The sequence below is a fragment of the Cyanistes caeruleus genome, chromosome 2, assembly GCF_971803275.1.
Source record: "Cyanistes caeruleus chromosome 2, bCyaCae1.hap1.1, whole genome shotgun sequence".
NCBI lineage: Eukaryota > Metazoa > Chordata > Aves > Passeriformes > Paridae > Cyanistes > Cyanistes caeruleus.
The window spans coordinates 79,553,413-79,560,528 of NC_141702.1; the positions used below are offsets into that span (position 1 = coordinate 79,553,413).

The 7,116-nt window shown below is 40.6% G+C and overlaps 1 long non-coding RNA gene across 1 annotated transcript; it reads left to right on the top strand.

The window, feature by feature from the left end:
• Nucleotides 1-1,205: 1,205 nt before the first annotated feature.
• On the top strand, nt 1,206-6,679 carry LOC147654953 (uncharacterized). Its single transcript, XR_015283538.1, has 2 exons — nt 1,206-1,446; nt 4,354-6,679. It is a non-coding gene; the product is annotated as an uncharacterized LOC147654953 (long non-coding RNA).
• Nucleotides 6,680-7,116: the final 437 nt, after the last annotated feature.

Below are 7,116 nucleotides of genomic sequence, written 5' to 3' on the forward strand. Positions count from 1 at the left end.
AGCCCCTGTAGAATGAAGGTGCATAAGCACAGCATGGCTCCACTCCTGCTTTTTAGTAAGGAGAAATGGCATGTTTCCAGGCATCCATCACTTCTGCAACTGTGGGTAGGAGGCATTAAAGGGATCATATCTTCAAAGAAGCAGTATGAGAAGGTTTCTAGTGCCAAAACTGGAAACTGGGCAGCTTCCTCCAATTTGTTTCAAATGAAAGGCAAACACAGAGCAGCCTCTTGTAGTACCCTGCATATAACCAGCACGCTTTTCAAACAAAGATGCAGTTAAACATGACTGCATGCACATGGCCTCTCTCACGGGGCAGAGTGGAGGGTGGGCAACTGGAGACAAGGGTCAAGAAACATGATTTTTAATAATGGACCCAGTAATATAGATACATGTTGGTACCAAAATGGTAATTCAGATCAAAACCACCCTTTTTTCATTTCTAAATAAATATCAATCAATTTAAGCCATTTTTGTTCCAATAGAGATATAAAATTTTTGCTTTAAAATTAAGGCTAAAAAGTCTTGTTTCAGGCTTAGTGGTCTGAAATAAATTTTGAGAAATACATATATAACCTTGACTAAGTTTATAAGGAAACAGCAATTACAGAAAATGCCACCTATGCTTTACTGCCACAGAAAATCCTGCACTCTCAGAGAGATGGGGTTTTGATTTCTCTTTCTCTGTCCTCTGCTCTAGATTAGGCATGGAAGGGTTGAACTGATGTATGCAGGATGATAGAAGGGCATGTACCTCCAGTGGCATCCTGTCAGCTCAAGGACACTGACCTGCTCTTTACAGATGTTTGTGGAGGCCCAAGGGCCTGTGACTAGAAGAACCCTTATACCCCAATCATGGAAAGGAGGCAGCAAGTACTGCCTCCAGACTGGACTGAGGGAAGTCCTCTTCCCCATAGGTCTTTGCAGATATGTTAATATATTGTTGAATTTGTTCCCCTATTGGTTTATCAAGTTGATGATATCAACTTACCAGTTCAGCCCCTGAATGGATTTTCCCTAAACTGTTCTCCCTTCCCTGGACTCCCATTGGCCTTCTTTTGGTGAATTGCTCTGCTCCTGTTTCCCTATTGGTTCTCCCTGTCCCTAACCCTGCCTATGCACCACTTTTCCCTGTTCCCATTGGTGCTTGACCCTCAGATCCGCCCCTCTTACCCCATATATAACACCTCCTATCTACTTGTGACGCTTCCAGGAAGGTAGTAGCAATTACCATCTCTCACAGGCTGCTACAGATGTTGATGGTACTGTTGATGCTTGCAGGAGGAATGACCATGTTTCTCAGTACCTGTAATCGCCACTACCATTCCCAGACATGACACTATTTAGCCTTCAGCACCCTCAGTGGCCTTTTAATAGCTGCAGCCTTGCACACAGGCTTTTGAAGGCTCTGCGGGGAACACAGCTGGATCTGCAGCCATCAACAAGGTAAGAGAGAGGGAGTTAGGAGGTAACTTCAGTCATTTCCACTGATGACATGGGAAAAAGAATAGTCCTGGACAACAGCACACAGCAGATATGAAGGAAGTCAGATGGAAAACAGCAATGATGTCTACAGGCAATCCTTTACACATCAGAACTTGAAGACCCTGAAGCCCCTTGCTGTCTCAGGAGCTCATTCCAAGTAGCCACATTCCCCTTCCAGCCCTGAGTCTGCAGCTCCTAGCACTATCAGCTGCACTGTCCCTCAAGCCATAGACACAAAAGCAGAAGGAACTGGAGGTGTGCCATAACTGAGAAAGCTGGAGATGCCCAAGAGCTTGTGGGTACTGAGGAAGCTCAAGAGCCAAGAAGCTGAAAAAATGAAGACTTTTCGCACTGCCAAAAACTTTTAAAGGAATTTGAGCTAGGCCTGAAGAACAGAACACCAAAGGGCACAAAATCAGGATGTTTGGGCAGAAAAGCTGACATGGCAAGAGAGGAGCGGAGAAAGCAGCAGCATAAGTTCCTCTTCCACTGATGTGATAAGGAGAGAGAGCTAGAAAGAGATGAGGGGGTGAAAACTGAGAACAGAGGGTGTTATCTCTGGACAGCACCAAAGGCTGTTTCTAGGACCAAACTGGTAGGATCATTAAGCTGTGGATCCTTTAGTGACAGCAGTCAGGGGTGCTGGAGGTGGTGCTGCCACCAAATTTTTAAAGCCTCTGCCCGGTGTGTAACTCCTGGTACCCTCCAAAGCTACAAATGTAGCAAATTTTTCCATTTTGCCTGCACACATGTGATGAGTAAAAATATCTGTCCACACTTCAGGAACAGACATGAATGTGTTCAGTTTTAATAATGAGAAATCAAAACTTCAAAACAACAAACAGAAATTCAGTAATGCAGTCACCTCCGGAAAACACGAAGTATTTTCTTGGATTTTAGAACGGAAAATGTATTAGATCTGGATTTTTCTATTGCAAAGATATATTTTGATTTTGATGTTTGGGTTTCTTTTTCTCCCAACCAAGATTTAATATTGACAAAGCCTACAAGAAGGCTGATATTTGCTCCCGGTCTAGGAATTGGCATTCCAGCTGAAAACTGACTGAGAATTTGGTAATTAGCATTTTAATTATTTTGGTAACAAATACATGTAGTAACTGATGATTTAATTGGTGAACTATATATAATACAATACCATAATCATAGCATATTTAAACTTTTTTAAATTATTGCTTCTTAACTAAAATGTTATTTCCTTATGGATCATGTAAGTTTTGAATATTCAGTATTTCAGACAGCAAACTTTGCACTGAAAATAGTCAATCTGGTTAATTTTAACAGGCTTCCCACATCAGAAAGGGCACACAGCAGCTAATGCTTTTATTTTTGGCATCTTTCACTGTAGGAGTATAGACCGTCAGAAGCAAATGGGGCTGAAGCTACTTTACACCTGTCCACACATACCTTGCAGGTATTCCAGCTCTGTGCCTGATATTCCTTATCTTGGAAGTTAACATGAAAAGAGTAGATATTTTTATTGTTTTTTTCAACAGCCTTTGAAATTAAATAAAATCAAATACATACATTTTTTACACAATCTCTTTTGCAGCATCTTTAACTGTGTTTCCAGTCAAAGGTATTGTAAACGTTATTGGATTTCAGATTTTTAGCAGTTTAGACATGGTACAAATGTATTCACTGTAACCACTGCACAAATGTTTCTACCATATTTTCCCCAGAATACTATCTTTTTTAAGGTATTTTAGCTTTCTTTTGGAGAACATTCTATGTAGAGAGCTCTCACTTAAACCTACCTGCTTTACCATTTATTCTGCGACAACATCAAATTTACATTACCAGAGTAAATGCAATATTTTTCTCTTAAATCTTAACTCGGAGCCCATGTAGAGAGGAAAAAAAAACTTTCTTTGTCTTGCAAATTCAGGGAGATTTGAGGGAATTATTATCACCACTGAGCTATTTTCAGTTGTGCGTGGAAACAATGAATATTGAGATCTTGAACATAGTCTTTGTTGTTTAACAAAAAACAAAAGCAAAACAAAAAAAGTCTTTGATAAAGAGAAGTTAAAGAAATAATAGGAGTATCTGCCTTCCTTTTATCAAAGGAATCTGTTTCATCACTTCAAATGCCAGTGAAGGGGTTTTTTTCCTGAGTGTAAAATGAGAGATATTCATTTAAATGCTCACATATCTTTCCCAGTTCCTAAGCCTCTTCACAGAGTCTTCCCTGGTGATTCAGAAGCTAGGTTTTATTTTGTAATGAACTACACCAAAGATTTTTGGCTAATCATGTCAACCCCTGCAGAAAAAACGCAAATTAACAGGAGTCTTAACTTCAAAGGTAAAATGTACATGCTTTCTTTAGTCTCTGCACACAAATGGGAGTATGAAAGCCCTTATTCAATGAGGACCTGATTCCTTTCAAAGAAGACTGAAGCAGATAGCTGAAAACCATCTTCTTGTGTAAGATTCTTCTAATTCTAACACAAGACCTGAGAGAGGAGATGCTCATGGAGACATAAGTTTGGGAGAGCTGTGTGATGCATACCTATCAAAGTAGCTGGTGGAATAAATCTCAGTTTTTATAAGCCAGCAGATTGAGCTATAAACAAAAGGCAAAGGTAATATCCATTCTTTGTGGGAGGATAACAGCTGTGACCACTCAAAAAATCTGATTTGATAAAATTGTCTCCAGAAAAAGAAGTCCCTACAAAAGACTCAGATTTTGCAGGACATGATCAGAGGTCCTGCAGGAAAATAAATAAGGTTTTGTTACATTTTAATATAAATTACTATTGTTATTTTAATATCATGGTCTCAGAGCTGCAGGGAATGAAAAAAATAATACAAAATTTCAAAAATTAATAACATTTCACAAATCCACAGGGGCCCCATGAGACACTGGAAGTGTACCAGCTACAGCAGACAAATTTACTGTTACAATTGCACTTCTCCACAAGGCAAAGGCAAGCACTACTGCTGGTGGAGATTTATGGACCAATGACTTGAGAGAAATGAGTAAGAGGGCTTGATGAAAGGACAACTCTGAAACATTAATTGTATGGCAAGCACTTTGTATTGGGTTTGCGTGGCAAGGTTTTGGTGGCAGAGGGGGCTACAGGAGTGGCTTTTCTGAGAAGTTGCTAGAAACTTCCCCCACGTCCAAAAGAGCCAATGCCAGCTGGCTCCATGATGGACCTGTCCCTGACTAAGTCTTAGCCCATCAGCAAAGGTTGTAGTTCCTCTGGCATAACAGATTTAAGAAGGAAAAAAAATAGTTTTGTGCAGAAGTAAATTGTAGCCAGAGAAGAGAGGAGAGAGAATGCATGAGAACAGCTCTGCAGACACCCAAGTCAGTGCAGAAGGAGGGGGAGGAGGCGCTTTTGGCACCACAGCAATGATTCCCCTGCAGCTCATGGTGCAGACCAAGGTGAGGCAGGATGCCCCCTTGCAGCCCATGCAGGGCCACAGTGGAGCACAGATCTACCTTGGAGGACCCCACACTGGAGCAGATGGATCCCCAGAGGAGGCTGTGACCCCATGGGAAGCCCATGCTGGAGCAGACTCCTGGCAGGATACCTGTGAAGAGGGAAGCCCATTCTGGAGCAGGTTTGCTGACTCCATGCAGTCTGTTCCTGAAGAACTGCACCCTCTGGGAAGGACTCACTTTGGAGAAGTTTCTGGAGAGCTATCTTTCATGGGAGGAACCCCATACTGAAGAAGAGAAGAGTGTGAGGAGTTTTCCCCATGGGGAGGAAGGAGCAGCAGAAAGAACTGTGATGAAGTGATTGCAACCCCCACTCCTTGTCACACTGTGCTGCTCAGGGAAATAAGGTAGGAAATCAGGAAGAGAGTTAAGCCCAGAAAGGAGGGAGGGGTTGGGGGGGGGGGGGGGGGGGCGGGGAGGGGGAAAGGTGTTTTTAAAATTTGGGGTTTTTTACTCTGATTTAATTGTTAATAAATTCAATTAATTTCCCCAAGATGAATCTGTTTTCCTCATGAAATAATTGGTGAGTGATCTCTCCCTGCCCTTATCTTGAACCAAGAGCCTTTTGTGATATTTTCTCTCCCTTGTCCACTTGAAAAGGGCAGTGATAAAGCAGCATTAGTGGGCACCAGGCATTGAGTCAGTGTTAAACCACCACACAACTACTTGAGCCCACCACCACTGAAATCCTAACTAATCGCCATAAACATAGTGTCTGGGGATTTATGAACCCACTACTAATTTTGAATGGAAAAAACTGGTGACTCTTCCCCCCTTCTATATTTATTTATAATTCCAATTAGATTTATGTAATTTATGGAAGCTATCAGTCAAAACAACTAGTAACCCCAGAGATCTCCTGCACATTTTAGCATGCAGCAATACTCTACATATTCTACAGGTTCCTGTTCTGGCAGAAATTTTTCATGAGGGACTGAATTAACAGCCAGTAACACACAGCTCTCTTCTTTGCTTAATGTATTATAAAGGGCTACATCTTTCACCTTCCTATGGGTAAATCCAAAACAATTAAAATGAGTAGACTTCTGTGTCTGCTGTCTATTCAATAAAGCCCATGGAATTTTTATATTCACTTCTGCCCCTGAAAAATCTTTGTTATGATTGTCTATTTGCTGTCAGATCATTCTTTCCCCAAACACTCCATTAAGTAAAATCAACTTGTGAAAATCTACACAGTTTGTATTGTTAAAGGCCAAAGACCATCTAAAAAGATGAATGGAAAATAATTGTAACTCATAATACATGTTGACACAATACCTATCAGAATGGGTGCAGAAGAAAAAAACAATTCTAATAGAAAGCAAGAGGTCCTTATTTAGCAAAATCCAATAGCAAGGAGTAATCAGCCTTCCACCAAATGCAAACCCAAATAGAGACAAACCTGTCTATGTTTACCTAGCTAGACTTAAGAGACATATCCAGAATATATGAAATATGCAGAGCTAGAACAATCCCACTGGAGAAGAGCCTGGAGGAAAGTTACTGCATCTTGTTGTTACAGATTCCATTTGATCTATTCTTTCTGTGGCTTTGAATTTCCTACCCTGCTCCTGGATAATTACCCATTCATTGAAACAGAATAAAAAATGTATTATATTATTTAGAAATTCATGGTATGAATAGTAATTTGTATAATAGGCCCCTAAAACTCTAAATGACCTTGTAATGGAAATTATGTAGATGAAAATATATCGCTAAAACCTATGTAAGGCTTTGCCTAATTTTGTATAATACCAGGTTTAGCATATGTACACACTGCAGTCACAGAGGTGATGGCTGTATGGCATAATGATGGGCTCCTATGGTATCCTAGGCATCACTGGTTACCTTACCCCAAACCTGTGACTGGATTGTGGGAACCCTGAAGTGGTGACTTTCTAGACTTTTCCCTCAAGGAAGCCTTACTCCAATTGAAGTCAGGTAGATATCAACAGAAAATAGTGTTTCAGGTAACTAAAATTTTCCACTGAAAAATTACTACTTTCAGAATTTATTTTTTTTTTCCCTCAAAACTATTTCAGATTAGACCTCTTGCCATGCTGAGCGATGGGAGTTGCACAAGACAACAGTCAATTCTTTACAGCCACTTAGATTACATATTCAGAGGCATTGCACCTTCCTCTTCAGTGAAGAGAGAGAGT